The following is a 16,794-nucleotide window of genomic DNA, read 5'->3' on the forward strand; positions in this document are numbered from 1 at the left end:
TCCCAACTGCTCTGCCGGAGAGAAACAGCTCGGGGAAAAATACCAAGGACGTTTGTTGTTCATTTGTCATCCCTGTGGCATAAAGAAACAATTTAAACACTGTAATCTTTTCTTTTAAAAGAGTGTAGGTTTCAGTTTTCTCCAAACATTGGTTATTGCACCGCTCTTAATCCTCCATTTTCTAATTAACTCAAAAGCTCACAGAAAATCTAATTTATTTAGGTGGTGTTTGTTTTGTGAGCTAAGCACAGAGCAGATTTACTGGAAAGAAACATATTGAGGCAGTTATGGACTAAGTGAATTTGTAGCAAGCGCCTCGTACAGTGTGGTATTACATAAAGACAAATCAATAGTCATAAAGAGCAGACCACATCAGGGCTGTCTATTGCTATGGTTTCACAATAGAGATGCTATTACAATTTTATATTCTGCACTCAAATAAAAATACAACTATTTATTATTATTAATCATAATAATAATAATCATAATAATAATAATAATAGTTATTACTACATTATTACTTCAGGGACTGCAGATGGAAATGAGCTACTTACATATTTGTCTTTTACAAGCTTAATGTCGCAGATAAAGATTAAACTAAACTTAGCTAAAACTATAACTCTGCTTTACTATTTCAGCTTTACAAGAATTATAAATACAAAAATAAAATAGTATAAATCAATATTTTGATTTTGATCATTGTTTTATTTCATCTTACTAAGTTCAACTTTTTAAAATATATTGGTTTAAACTCTTTAAAATAAGGTTCCTTAGTAAACTATTTATAAGTAATTAATAAGCACAAGTTATTTATTTATTTTTGTATAAACACTTATACATAATTTACAAGCATTTATCACTTGATTATTGAAAATAGTTTAATTATCATCATATTAATGCATATTAAATGGTTTAATAACACTTTTGTTAATGGTTTATTAACATTTATAAGGTATTATAAATACCATATAAGTACATAAACAAATAAGTGCTTATTAATACCTTATAAATAGTTTACTAAGGAACCAATGTATTTTGAATGTGTTTATACTGTCCTAATGTCAACCATTATGTTTGTTGCATAATACAAAACACGTGCAAATATTATGCAATATAAATTATACTGATGACTCCATTGTTCACGGACACTTAATTATCCTTTAAAACATGTCCTAAAAATAAACACTGCTGCCGCAGTCAGTCTCACCCAGAGAGAGTAGTTCTGTTTTTAGTCCCCCACAACAAACCCCCTGACACTCTATACTCGGTTACATAACCTGCCTGTTTACATTTTTCATCAGGTCGAATAGTGCTATGTAAGAAAATGCACCAATTACAGTCGAGCACCGCTACATAACACGGAAACAGGAGCAAATGAGTCTGAATCCACTCATGTAGTAATTATCTGCAAAGGTTAAGTAGTGCATTTAGTATTTGTGGAAATGCATTCACAAAAGGTCAAATGGAGGAGTTTACAGGAGTTTTATTTGTTCCTCTTTGTTGATCGCTTTGTAGAGATGTTACATAAATGCATAGGAACTCAAAAAAAACTGCTGTGTGATTGATCTGCACAATGGAAACATAGACGAGAGCACATGGTAGTGTAATGATTTGACCGCACCGGGGGAGAAGGGTGGTGTATTTTTAACATCCTGTGGGCATTAAGTGTTTTTGTCAAGGAGACTGTTTTAGCACACACAATACTTCCTCAGGCAAACCAAAATTAGAGCTGGAGTCATCAAGGGTTAAAAGCAGGCTTTGTGACCTCCACCTCCTTCTGGACCAGAGCCACTGTCACACTGGGATTGTGTGATTTTAAAATTGACAAATTATGAACGGATGAAACCTTTTTATTCAAAGAAAAAAAATATTTTTAAATGTATTATAAAATTGCAGTACTTTGATATAGTGAAGATCTATTCAGCAATGCATTTCTTCTTTTTGGCAAAAATACATTTCTGAATTCACACCTTCAAAGTTTGCAAGATTAATCAAAAGGAAATACCAATGTGGCACAATTACAAAAAAGGACAGGGTGCAATTATGTAAGGCATTTAATGTAATTTCTAAACTACTAAATATTTCCTCTTTTAGCAATAATGGTAATAGTTATATTATTGCAATAATTTCAGTCAAAACACAAATGTACTCCCTTTGTTTGATGGGATGGAACATGTGGTCAATATTTATTATAGATTTACATCAGTCTAGTATCTATTTGCGAGGAAAAAAATTCAAATAAAAGTTGATCATTGCTTTTATTTGTTCTATAATATCTCTTAATTGTGTACATCTTTTTTAATGATTCATGTGCAGTCATAAATTGCCATAGGTTAATAAATGAATAAAATAAAAACTACAGGAAGTAAAGCTGAGTTCTAAAACAGAATCCCTTTATGTCATTCAATAAGCGACATTTCATTAAAAATGCAGAGATAATTAACATACAACAGACACAATTTCACACAGTTTAAACATTTAACAAAAGCTTTTATTATTATTAGATGGATTTTTGCACTTGTTTCCTGCATTGTTGCTAGGTAACAGTTATGGAATTACCTCTAACAGTGTTACATCTGCTGTACCATTATAAACTTCACCAAAATAGGGGATAAAAAAGAGTCAAATATAATCACTAGGTTTTAGTGAAATGTGTAAACTAACCTATCACAAAGCACTTTAATAAAACAAAGATTTTGGATTGACTTGTTAGAAACAGAGTGTGGTGGCATTGTGAACGATGACACAGGACAAGTGTAGGACAAGCAGAGAGACCATGCAGAGGTGGATAGACTCTTCCAGGTGAGGGTTACTCCCGGGGGGGTGCATCCATCACAGCTTGTCACTGAGCGCAGCCCCTGAGCCGTGGAAGTCACAACCACTTCAGCCGCCACGTGCACAGCCTCTCAGCCGCTAACAGCCCAAACCAGGCAGATTAGTCTAATAATCCAGTCCCTTCAGATTGAATTAAATACAGCACCAACGCCTCAGTTACATACAGCGTTTGTCTCATTAAAGAGGCTCAGGAAGGGTTCTGCTGGTTGGGTGAGTCAACAGAGGAGAGCCAGGGGGAGCTGCAGCAAAATGGACTGATTGATTGAGAGGAACAGAGACGACGGGTTGTTGGTGTGATGGATGCTTCGGGAGATAACACTCTACACATCGACCCAGAACATATTTAATACTGACTTTTGTTCACTTAATAAATAAAGATAATGCAATCATTCTGCAGACGGAAATTAAAATAAATTGATAAATTATCACTTTGATGCAATGTGATCTTTCACTTTTGACAGCCATTTTATCATTATCCAGCTCTGGGTGAATTATCTTGAGGGCAAAATGAAAGATTGTACACTTCATAATCACCTACAGCTCATAAAATACCCACACTGTATCAAACTAATATTATGTAAAATAAAAAAGACACATTATTTTCGCCATATTTGGAATTGAAGATGAATGTATTGCCTGCACCACTGTCATTTCACACATTTGTCTGATTTGCAGTTGCTCTTAGAGAAGTACTTGTGTGAGAAAAATCTTAATGGGTTAAGGATATGTTTCTTGAGGTAATAATTATTTTATTTTGACTTGTAAGTGGGTTTAGTGTTTAGTGGAATCTAATGATGAACAGCGGAGGCAACACTAGTTTAAAGTAGCGTAGAAAGAGTGAAAAAATATATTACTGATTTAAAAAAATTAAAAAAGCTGCTGAACTCTGCTTCGAGTACTGATAGCTAAATGTTGAGCTCAATGAAACATTCTTGTTGTCAATAAATTACTTTAGATGAGAGCACTGTTTTGACTAAGCAGACATGAAATATGAATATAAATCCCACAGTCAAACTCAGTCTACATTTTTCAAACTCCTTTCACATAATAATACCTCCCACTTCTCTAAAGATACATTTGAGATTATTTTCACCAAGTTCAGATTCTGACAGAGAGGTGAAGCTGGAGAAGTAGTCCTGACAGGAAGAGCAAATTATAAATGCTCAACATGTTTTGACATATTTTGTCCCTTCACTTGGTTGTTGCAAATTCACTAAAGATCCAACACCCACTCAGCAATTATCAGCAAGTCTGCTTCCAAAGGTAACAGTCGTGTTGCAAAATATGACATTTACCACAAAGTACAGGCCCCCAGGAAGAAAACAACAGCCGGCAGCCGGATACAGGTTTGTCTGTCTTTGCTTGATTTATGGCCTCACAACTCACAAATGTAATCTAGACTTGACTACTTTTTAACTATAATGTTGATATTCTATACATGTGTTATAACCTAAAATACATTCAATGAAATTTCCTAATCCATTATACTTTTTCTCTACCACATGCAGCAGTGCTATGAATCTTTCCTAGTTAAAACAGAATATCTGCCTCATTTAAAAGGTTCTGCATAAGACGCATGATGCATTAATCAGTCATTGTAATATGCCATCATTGACATCTTCTCAAGTATCATAGTCACTGATATCGGTTATAATAATGACTATTAGTAATAATCATATGACTATTAATGACCGTGTTCAAGGTTTAAGTAAAGAAAACATCACATAAATGCAATACACAGCCCCACAGTTCACTACAGATAACAATAACATATCTTCAAAGGCATGCATGTTTTCAAAGCAGAGCACTTGCCTCTAAAACCTGCAGCCCCCTGGGTGCATGGTGACCCTACAGTTTGAGGTCAAATAAGTATCTGACTGAGTGGAGAGATCCCTGAGAAACATTTGTAAATGAGCCTATGCCCGTGAATACGCCCACACAACAGATAAAGAAGGTCACGCTGCTTGTGCATTCAGGGTTACAGCAGGTACAGCAGATTCACCGCAGTCTATAAGAACTATAGGCTCTCACAAATTTGCATCAAGAGCGAGAGGTAGCGTGAAGAGAATTGAGTATGCATTGGATTACTGTGTAGAAACAGACTAATTAGGGAACATAGCGGCTTCTAAATTAAACTCAAAGGACAGTGGCTTCAATCGATGAAGCAGTAAATGTTTCACCAGGGATGTTAAAGCTCGGGAAAGTGAGACAAGGAGGTACAGACTACGACAGCTGAGGACATGTCTTCACTGTGTCTAATATGTCAGCTCTTTCAAGGATTCAAGCATGGCACTCCAGGCTTTAGGACGAAAGACTGTAGAAATAGGAATGTCATGATTCAGGTAATTGATAATGGGGATTTTTCGGGGTGCTAAATATTCTTAGAAGTAAAATTGATAATAAATGTAACAATTAAATCTAATTTTTTACTTAAAAAAAAGTGCTTTTTTATCTGTTGTTTATTTTTTCTTACAAAAATGTACACATTCAGTTGAATATGCAAATCTGTAAATACATTCTCTTAGAAAAGGTACACATGTAAATGTGCAAAAACATACTTATTAAGACACAGGCAAGCGAAGAATCTTTTACATCTTGATTATATTTTTGAAGATTTCTATTCAATTTAGACACATTTTAGTGAATTAAAAATAATCCTCAAATATTTCACAAAGCTGGTCACATTTATAAAGTTGGTCACATAATATATGGTCATCTATTGAAAATGGGAAAGAGAGTGAATTAAAGAAAAGTGAATATTATTAGACTTAATTTAGGTGATGGTAAGATATAATGTTTCTTCACACATATTCATAACACAAACGTTTTATATTGTGACAATGTGTTTGCAAACAGAAATTCCCAATACATTAAAAATACAAGTGCTCAATATTTCTAGAAATTTGAACAGGATGTAGAGTAGGTGAAACTATGTCTACTATGTGCAGTCATAGTGTCACATTAAGCGTGGTATTTGATATGTGTTCAGTCATATCCTTTTACCAGGGAGGTGTCGTTTGCCTGTTTAGGGTGACACTGATAAAACTGACGTTCAAATATTAAATCATATTATATCTGTTTAACATTCTGTATTTGACTGCACATTCTCGCCATCATTTAGTTGCTAACTGCAGTTGCCTTGGTGTTTCATGTATTAATATCAGCTATTTTTGACATGCTCATAATTCTCACTTTGTCACATGCGACAGAGGAGTTATTCTTCTGTTCCTGCGCTCCGGGCAGGTTTCGACATACAGTCATTTGAGACACACAGACAGCACAAAAAGTATCTAATGAACAGTAATACTTCAAGCATCTCTGTATCCACTGGCGTTCAGAATTGCACAATGTACCCAGAGAGCGACAAGGAACGTGTGGGCGGACACTGCAATGTTTTTATTAATCATCAAACTGTCTGTTGAAACATGATACATGTGTTAATTAATTTCTTGTAATTACAAAAAGGAGATTATCAGTGTTAGATAGAAAAACAGAGTGTATTTTCTAAGGTCACGACCACATCCTTGAGAGATTTTATATCAATAATAACATAACGGCGTATTTTTGTTCTGCAGTCTGTGAATGCATCTGCAGGATATTTTTATTCCGCCGTCACTAAGAGCTATTCTGAATTTAATGAGGAAAGGCTCGCTCTGAAGCATCACAATGGATACTGGTTACAGCTATTACAAGCACGTCTCTGCTGTGCCAAGGTCTTCTGTGACAAGATTCCACCTTCGAATATAACAGAAAGATAAAGATTCGAATGCAGTAAACAGTGGAGCAGCAGAGAAATAATTTTACATTTTCCACAAACTTTTAGAGTCTATTTGGACATGTCATGCATCATAGTCTACTACTGACCCAGTGCGAATCCCTCCAGACCCATCTATTTGAGATTAGTCTGGTCCATTTCTAAACAAACTTAAACTATCCCCCCGAGGGTCAACCCACTCACCCCGATGTCCGCACCACCTGCTTTTTCTCAAAACCCTGTCCTTTCTTCCAGCCACACTTTTAGAAGTAGCTTTCGGTGAGATTTCTTAACATTGAAAGCCACCTTTTTGAACAAAACACCACTTGAAGTCTGACGGTTGCTTAGGCAGTGAATTTCAACATTTTAAAAGGTTAAGAATAAATACAACTAATAATAAGACTCTGGCCCTGCAACGATTTGTAAGGCTTTTAAGGTTTCAATGTTTTATGCCGTATAATTTTTGGTTCACACAACTAAATTGTCAAACTCTCATCCAATCATAATCACAAATTTGAATAGTTTTATGCGTAAATAAATTGCTATGGGGTGAGATATTTTTCAATTTGTTCGATAAAAATATTTGACAATGCATCAGGACTGCTAAAATGTGCCTTTAAATGTCTTGGTTAAGGTTGCCCCAGGTTACCCCTGAAAAAGAGGTTCCTACCTGGTTAAATAAATGTTAATAAATAAATTAGTCTAGCACAAAACGTGAACCGACCATAAAATGAACCACAAAAGGCAACACTAGATATTTCTGTCTCTTTTTGAAGTCAGTTTTATTTTTTCATAATAGACAATATACAGTATATTCTAATTTAAAAACTCCACACCCACAATTGCCATACAATCCATTTTCAGATATATCTCCCCCCTGTAATACTATGTATGTAAATTCATGTAAAATGTCTGTGTCTTCACCAGATCTCTTCCTACTTGCTGCTGACACCTTGTTCCACTCTATTTTCCAAACCCCTAATTTCCTATACAAATATGGCATTATATGGGCAGCAGCCTGTTTTTATTTGGCTCACAGATGATTGGTGTTGGCTGGCAGACTGACAGCTGTGTGCCTATGCATCATTATCTCTTTCACAGAGCTTGTTTATAGACGTAGCCTGTGGCAGACCTCACTCAAACGCTGCTAGAAAAGAATAGTTTTGTCTGAGCTGCAGGTGTGCCTCATATGTATCAATGACATATGGGTGATGTGGACAGTGTGAACTTAAGGTTCTGAGTTCTTACATTTGGTGGTAGAAAGTGTAAATCTATTAACTGTATTACATAGGCTAAAAATACACGCTTCATATATACTCATTATAAAGTATGTAATAAGCAAAATATGTATTATTCCAATATTGATTATTATTATTGTGTGTGGGTAAGTGTTTTTTATCTGTTGGTTTAAGTTTGATTTCATAAAGCTGCTCATATACTAGAGGAATTGTGATCTATTGGAAAATGTGAATGATTTTACTGATGTTTGGTCAATAATTGTGAATGTTTAATTTCACAAAAATATAAACCATAAAAAAGCATAAAACTGCATTTGGAAATTGTGACACTGTTTACTGGCTTAACACAAAGTTAGATTTTAAAAGACATTGGATCACTGCAGTTGGGAAAAAAACAATGCAGCAGATAAGGGGAGGGTCCAGAGGACCGCCAAATGTTACGGTGAATGTTAACATGGAGGAAAAACAATTGAAGAATGTGAATAAAGAAGAGCATAATGCAACTATACTCCAGTGGTGGAGCACTAAATGATTTACTATCAGGAGTTTTTACAGCGAGAAATGGACAAGGACTTTTCCTCTTTTTGTTGAGTTGAATTCAAATGCAGTGTATGGAGGCTGGACTGGTATACAGTCAGGTAATGAGATCCACAACAGAGAGAGACTATGCTAATGCCTGCTAGATAGTGTGCAGTGGATAAATCATGTTTATAGATTGATGTCCTCCTCTATGGCCTCTGAATATAACAAGATTGCTTCCAATTGCATCTAAATATCAGGCATACGAAACGCACCGCATAAAAAGCAAGACTCTAGCGGAACAGACTTCTGCAGCTTTTATCAGCTGTTATTTTCAAATGGGAAACTTTATTATAGAAAGTGGCCTCTTTATGTTAATCCCATAAATTGTCTGGTTTACATTTAGTCCAAGGGTTATAAAAAAGCATTTCTACCACCTGCATGACTCTTTTGGACTTTTCTCTTCAATTCATTTCCTTCGGTTTCCTATAATAACCATGTGAACGAGCAGCAAATGTAATTACAAAGGGGTGGGGTGGTGGTGGCGGTGGTGTGAAGGGAATGATTGCTATGCGTGCAACAACAAAACGCACCACATTAAAAAGCTATTATCAGAAAAAGCGGACATTTTGGCAGATATATGGTGGAGGGCAGCTCGCGCCATATGTTTGTGGAGACGGGGACGGCAAGTCAGGTAGTAATTATCAATCATCATCAGGGAAATGCTGTCAAAATGCACAGGCTGGGCTCTGTCGAGGTTGCCATGGAGACAAGCCTACATTCTAGCGACTTTGTGTTTACCAAGACATTAAAAATATACCTGTATTTTTATTGTGCATTTTTTGAGCTGAGACATTCCTCCAAGCCACTAATCTTAGAGGTAATAATCTGGGATTGTGGTTGCACTTTTTCCACCACTAATGTCTGTTGTTAAAAGAAGGTGTAAAATCATTTAATAATAATTAAATAATCTAACAGGAGAATTAGGACATGTGCATTAAGTAAAGTAGTGAGGTTTAATTTTAGTGGTGCTACTTTTTGCTGCCACTGTTAATATCACTTCTGGAGGAGGACATCAGGACTTTGTCAGTTTAATGTTACATAGCACTATTGCTTTTTTGCACAGCCTCCTTCAGTTTGCCTTTTAGATACACCAGACGCTTTCAAATCAATTTGCACTCCTTGCCAAGCCGCACATTCAAAGCACTTTAGATGCAAAACAATGATCTCTTTAGTTCCTACAAATCACACATAAGGAATGTTTCTGGAAAAATGTCAAGTGTTTGTGATGACAGAAGTGCTTAAACATGACCATGTCATGTGCAGCTCTTCCAGGAATCTAGGCTATTGTTTTCTTAAAACAAGCCTAAAAATGTACCACATGAGCGAGCGACAACAAGCACTAGAGGAATTTGTCTTCTGTTTTTTAGCTGCTGTTTGGAGAAAAACTAGTGTCCTTAATTCATTATTTGTGCGCCTTTGTGAATGTTCCCCCAGGGAGAGACAACATTACTCTTTCATCAGATCAAATGAAGCGGAGCTGAGCCATTCCAGGAAGAGCCAATTAAAGTGTTCAAAGAAGTTTATTATTGTATTATGAAATCATTCTCATCAGGATTCATTGTGCTGTGCTTTGACAGGGTGTGAATGTGTGCTCATAAATGCTCTCAGCATTTCCAGAGAAAGCCATAAACATGTTACAAGATACATTTTGTAACTTAATTTGTCTTTGAAACAAGCTGAAAATTGAGCTAATGAAACATCTTTCCCATATTTTCATTTTGTCCATCTCATGTGATCGTCCCATGACGGAGGCACTTATTAACACACATCACATTTCACTGGCTTTAATCTTAACACACTTTCACTCAATGAGCTGTGCAGCGACCTCTGACCCAGCTGGAAGTGAATAATATCGCCTTATCTCCTTTAGCGTATGTACTGTTAAAGCCCACGCATTATAATTATACAAATGCTTTCATGTGATGTTGGCGTCACTCCAGAGGCGCACGTTGTTCCTCTGCTATTACTCACGTTGCATCGCTGTCAGAAAATACTATGACAAGTACGACAACAGAATGTGAGCGTTGAATATTTGACAAGTGAGCTTATATCCACTGCCTCTGCTTACACAGCGTTCACAAGAAAACGCTTATGGCTATTTTTTTCTAAGTAATGTGAAATTCACACAGTGCCAGGTATCAATGATTTAGAAGAAAAGTTCAAAACATGCCAAATTATCACCGTAAGGAATTTATGTGGTGAAAATTATCAACCAAAATAAAATGACATAAAACAAAACAATAATTATAATATTTTGGATCACTAAACTTGAGGAAAGGACTAAAGCTATGGTCATTTGAATTCCTAAGGACCCTTGAGATAACAATAGATTCACACCAGGAGGAGCTGTCCCAAACGGTCATTCTGTTGTTCAGTGTAAAACAAAGTTACATCATGTGGAGGATTTACTAAAATGGGATAACCTTCAAGCACTTCCGCATCATTGATACTGACAGACTGCAGCAACGACGCGGCTTTAAAAAAACTACACTATTTCAATTTGGCTTTTGAAGCGCGAGGGAGCGATAGAGGGAGGGAACGGGGAAAAGGAGAGAGAGAGATGAAAGGGAGCAGTGGATAAGCTTCAAGGCTTATCCTATTCATTACTGCAAATGAAAAAAAAAAATCACAGCATCGACCTATAAATAAATGAATGCCAGGATAAACACGAAGCCATACATCAATAAAACATATGTATTCTAATAGATCACGCTCTAGTTACACTTGATGGGATTGAGCTGGCCAATGAGCCCAAACATAGGGACTTTATCATCTGAATGGCTATTGTGATTAGAAATATGAATAATTCCCACAACAAACTAGGCCAAACACTTCTGGTTTGTATTATGCATTTAAAAAATCAAAACAGGAACAGCAGCTGTACATTTTACAAGAATCATTTGGAAAGAATAAAGACATGATGGCTGTAATCATTTTTCAAAAGGTTTTGCGTAACTGTGGAAAAATCCTGAAATGAGTTACAGTACATAACACCCTCCCGTTAGTTGTGTAATAATGCTGTTTTTGTTACCAGTTAAATTTTTTAGCGTAACAACAAGCCTCCACCTGCCTGTGTTATAAAAGCTCTTGACACTTGAAACAACAGGCTGACTCTCTCTGCATTAGCGCCGCGGCCAAAGACACAAGCCTTTGTAAACAGCGTCTACGGTTACATGATGAGTCACAGGCGGTAACTCAGGCTCGAACACGTCGTCCTGTAATTTTTATTAGAGAGACACATTCACTCAACTTTAGCCATAACAAGAACAGGATTTGGAGGAAAGAAAACACTCATGTTCAAATGGAGACTTTTATAGGTTTGAAAAACATGCGTTTCATCTTGTTTACGCCGCACAAAGACACACATTTGTCTTGCGTATTGATTAAATAATTATGCGTGTGTTATGAATGAGGTTGACCTGGAGCGCTTAGCCCTGACAGAGAGTTATTAATGGCAAACTCGGCTGTTTATCACAGTTTTAAATTGCACAAGTTCTGCCCAAAATGCCCTTATCATTTGCAGCCTTTATCGCATAGTCCTAAAATGAAAAGTCAACTTGTTTGTACAAGTCATGCAGAAGTAGTTTTTCACTCTACGTACAATGCATGCCATATATAGTCACTGATTACATGCTTTGTGAAATACAGCGTCTGTCAGCTGCTTTCAATAACTCCACTGAAATAAAAGTGATTTTGTTCCCTTTGTTACAGGTTTTAAAATAAAAAATATAAAAGACTTGTAGAAAATTTGCAATTGACAATAGCAACTGAAACTATAAACAAAGTATTTTATTCATTTCTGTTTGCCCATCAAAACCTCCATTGACACGGAGACCCTCTTTTTTGGGGCGGTAGAAAATAAACCATGTGGAAATTCTCAACCACTTTCTTTTAATCTTTGACATGTTTTCAGAGCACAAAATGAATCCATTGTTGATTGAAGGTAGAGACATTTGGCAAATGACCACGTGGTCGACTGTCCCACAGCACCAAAGTGGTAACAACCACATGTGTGCAATGCCTTAAAGCACAATAAAACTGGTGAGAAAGCTTTCTATCCAGTATAGATGAATGAACATTATATGGCTTCAGAACAACTGCCTAAACATTTTTTGAGGTTGAGGATTGTGTCTCATTCTACTCTCCAGACCCTGCTGCATCTTTATGTGTCATTGGTGCTGTCCTAGGACAATCAGAACAATTTTTACTGCTAAAGAACTCCTTTTGCATAAGTCATTGCAGTTTGTGTGTCATAAAACATATTTAATCCCTGTAAACTCAAATTTAAATATCATATTTAATAAAAAAAAAATTCAGGTGAAGTTAGTTCAGATTACATCAAGGTCCTATGGCCTAAATAAAGATTCAGTCTATTATTTCAAACTTTGTTTTTATCTTTTTTCAAACATTTTTATGTTAAAGGCGGTATGGACGATTTTTCGGCGATTTGAGAACGCAGGTGGAAGTGCGCGTGCGCACTCCCCCGTGCGGACTGATACAACACACACGTGCGTTTGTTTATTAGCGCATTGGAGTGCATCGCATCGCTCGTCTCCCGTAGATTTCTGTCCACTTCTGCGTCAGCTTGAACTGTCTTTCTCCGTCTTCATTTTGCCCCGTACACTGAGGGAACTATATTATGATAGATCAATGCGCTTAGGCACGCGGAAACGTGGGGACGAGCCTGACGCGGCTGCAGGTGAGCGGTAGGTGCGTTTTATGATTGATACATGGCAGGACAAATGATTTATCCACGCCACGAGGAAAAATGATAAAATATTTGCTGAAAAAAATCGTCCATACCACCTTTAATGTATAGGAAACCATAATGTATATGAATCATAATCAAATATGAATATAATGTTAACTCAAAAAATAATAATATACGTGGATAAGTTAATTGAGTCAGTTTTTCTTTATTTTTACTGGTTCTCTGAGAGAAAATCGGGTGCTGTATGTAAAAAGCAGATCAAGGCTGTTGAAAAGTTTCCAACACAATAGTCCCTTTTTGGTCAAATAGATAAACAGCAAGGCACAGTAGGAATAATTGACTAAATTGTAGAGCATTATGTACATGCTTTGTACTAATACAGGATGAAAAGCAGACAGCTCTTTGAGTGGAGTTATATAAAGCTGCAGCCTGTGCCTTTGTGTACAATAAAATGAAGCCATGTACTTAAAAATTACATTTATATAATATGATACATTTATTGTGTATATAGTGTAGAAAATGTATTAGACAGCTCATGTCGAGCAATGTACCATACAATATTCCTTTAATAGCAGTGTATGATTATGAAATGACAACATGTGCTCTTTTCTCCTCTAAAGTCCTCCTCGACAGCCCCCGTATACCCTGACATATGGACAATGAAAAATTCATAGGCCGGTGGTTAAGACAATTCTGCAGAGGAGATGGGAAAACATGAGCTTAGCAAGCAATTTGCCTATTACATTAACAGACGGTGCTGTCATGGGACCGTATTGCTGTATGCATATTTCATCTAATCAGATTTCAAGTTTAAAGAAAGACGAGTGAGAAAGTGGTTCAAGTTGTGGAAACAATGACATCACTGCTGTATGTTCAAACTGTGACCCAACCCAACAAGGCAGTGCGTGTTTGAGAAGCTTTCAAATGGTACTGATATTTATCATTCAGTTTTAATTATGAGGAGATATATTTACATACATGTTTAGATAGGTAGATACCAAATGTATTATTTCAACATTTTAACAGCATTATATTTATAGTGTTTAATGGAGAAGAAAGAACAACAATACAAAGCAAAAAAAACGATATGAGCAATTTAAATCCAGTCAAATCAAAATAAAGTGATTACACAGAAAGGGCACCAGCATAAAAAACAGTTTGTTGCCTTGTTGGATTATCAAACTAGGCATTGCATTTTTAAAATACAAATCAAAACCCAGATCTCTGATTCAGAAAACACAGAGCCAAAAAGCGAATAAGCTTTCAAATCTTCAACAAATAAGAACCAGGCAGAAATAGTCAGCTGCTTTGCTTCAAAAATGATTGCCTCACAAACTCTGAAAATACTGTTGATTTAAGCAATGTGCACATAAGCAGTGTAAGGTTTCCGACCAGGGAGGCGACAGGAAGGTCAGCAGTTCTGGGGCATAACTTCAGCATAACTGAAATCAGGGGAATATGGCAGGTCATAGTCATAATATTTCCTTAAAAAAGCGTCTGTCAGGGTGAACTAAAGCCCTGTTCAAACACAGGCGTGATATACATTACTGAAACGCCCAGGCTACAAATGTTTATGCTCCAGCCTCTGCAAATCGCTGCCAAATGTATGTGCCCGACAGTGTCACCACAGCTAATAGCACAACCGTCATCTGTCATTCACTGCTCCCACTCACACTATTTTCGGGCTTTTTCTCACCGCTCAAGCACTGCAGCAGAAATGCCAATATTATTACACAGTATGTGAGACTTTGTTTATGTTTTCCAGCGCAACTTTATCTTCACAGTGATTTCTACTATTCTCCTGGCAAGACATTTAGGCAGGGTCGCAGACTAGCACGGGTATAATCAATCGCTCACTGGTAAAGAATGCACGATAATTATAAACAAAAACTGTGTCATTCCCCGTGAGGCGAGCAGCTGCAGGGGTGACAGCTGATGCCCGACATGAATATGGATCGCAGGGCTCCCAGATCTGGTTACACGCACAACCTGCAGTTCGGGCCCGCGCACGGCCAAGGACATCGAATGTGACAGGAACAAAAAACATGAATTATGTACAGTACAGGGGGGAGGAAATACAGGAGGCTCAACAAAATATACAAATCAATAGAAAGGACGTAATGTCAGAGATGGGTTAATCAATAGTGTATAAGCAATGCACACCTCTTAGCTTCATGTTGAACCAATATGAAGGAGAAGATACAGGAGGAGCTTTCATCTGATCTTTACACAATAGAGTCGCCACAAAAGCAGTTAGTTGCCTCCCTCCTCTTCTTCTCTACCCCCTGAGGTCGCCTGACACACTTTCATGAATTAGCGCAGACAAGACAGACAGCTATTAGAGCTGCCACAGCACATTTGGCTGAATTTAAAAGGTCAGAATTTGCATCAAGGCGAGATGAGAACAAAGTCTCAGAACGGCTCAGGTCGATTTTATACTAAAGATAAAGCATATACATTACAATGAGTCTTTATAGTTTGACAGCAGCTAGTGGTGGGATGGGACGCAATTCTCACAAGACGAGACACCACATGAGTTTGGGTGCAAGAGAACAAGATAAGACCAGATATTGAGATCATTTGTAATTATTATCAGAAGTTTAGTTACACAATTTTTCTTTATTTATTATAGTTTTGCTTTAATTGAGGCACTGCTTTTTGCAACTACAGCTTTTTCACCAGCACTGAACCCTCTTTTTTGTCCTAAGAAAAACTGTGATTTACAATGTAGCACAATTGAAAGCATAGTGTTTCATAATTGCTGAGATGATGAACTCTAAAATACTTTACAATTAAATAACAAACAGTATTATTTTATGATATAATTAAAGTAATATATATGCAAACTATAATTCTTTGTGGAAAGGAGCACACACCTTTAGGCATATGTGCAAACAAACTGCTGTTCAAACATCCATATTACAATAATGTAATATGGATTACATGCCTATGACTTCAGTCAACGACTTGTCTTTATTGTCTGACACAGTCACAAACACAGCATTTACAGCATGTTTAAAAGGTGGTTCAGCCCTCATAAACCTTCATGTGAGTAACAGCACACAGCAAGTCTTTACAGTCAGACCTGGAGCTCCCAGAGGCTCTCAAAATAAACCTTAGCTTAAATGTGGCCCACTCAGGAATGGCATTATTGGGCCAAGTGAATGAGCAACAGCAGCCGCAGGAAGTCAGGTTACTATTCATAACTTATTTTTCTTCCTAAAACCATTTTCCTCCTGCCTTCACCTCTGCAGATCTCTTAAAAAGCTATACTGATGGGTGACTTTACAGGATCAGAAAACAATGACTTTTGGACTAGAGGAGCTGTTATTGGGAATGTCAAAACTGATCCAGCACAAGTGTCCAGAGCTGCAGCGCGCTCCCGTCCCGAGCACAGGAAATATAAAGAGGGATTCATCATGTTATGCCTTTGTTTTAGCTGGGCGTAAGGTTAATAAAATGTGTGGATAGAAGAAGGACAGGAAAAACACTATGTGAATGGAAAGACATGTTCCAGAACTTTCCATATTCCTAACTAGAGACTGAATGGTAAAAATAAATAAAAATAAAAGCAAATACTCAAGAACATTCCACAACACTGATGACTTTGATTACTACTACAGGTAGTGACACTGACCAAGGTAAAACTAATGTAACTATAAGTTGTTTGTATA

The 16,794-nt window shown here is 36.8% G+C and overlaps 1 protein-coding gene across 1 annotated transcript in view; it reads right to left on the bottom strand.

Moving 5' to 3' along the window:
• Positions 1 to 16,794, bottom strand: part of arid5b (AT-rich interaction domain 5B) — a 65,403-nt gene that overhangs the window by 20,590 nt on the left and 28,019 nt on the right. The gene's annotated exons all lie outside the window — the stretch shown is intronic.

This window comes from Eucyclogobius newberryi, unplaced genomic scaffold (assembly GCF_026437365.1).
Source record: "Eucyclogobius newberryi isolate DKJ021-1_F unplaced genomic scaffold, fEucNew1.0.hap1 SCAF_8, whole genome shotgun sequence".
Taxonomy (NCBI): Eukaryota; Metazoa; Chordata; class Actinopteri; order Gobiiformes; family Gobiidae; genus Eucyclogobius; species Eucyclogobius newberryi.